The sequence below is a fragment of the Corapipo altera genome, unplaced genomic scaffold (genome assembly GCF_003945725.1).
Source record: "Corapipo altera isolate COAL_440 unplaced genomic scaffold, ASM394572v1 64, whole genome shotgun sequence".
Taxonomy (NCBI): Eukaryota; Metazoa; Chordata; class Aves; order Passeriformes; family Pipridae; genus Corapipo; species Corapipo altera.
The window spans coordinates 7749023-7749299 of NW_020884893.1; positions in this window are offsets into that span (position 1 = coordinate 7749023).

Sequence of the window (277 nt, forward strand, 5' to 3'; positions counted from 1 at the left end):
GATATTTCATATAGAACAATCCTGTTGTGACAAGGAGGGACTGTTTGGGGGGGATTGCAGTGCAACCTTCCAGCGTGGCAGCTCCTTGGGCTGGAGGAAGACGGGCCCAAAGGGCAAACGCTGGACTGGCCAAGACTTCCCAGGCCAGGAGGGTGAGCACTGGGTTGACCGAGGCCTCCTGGGCATCAGGGCTGACCCTCAGCCCTGCTGTGACCCCGCAGTGCTGCCACCTCAGCCCTGGGGACCCCAAAATCAGCAGAACATCCCTGTGGAGCCC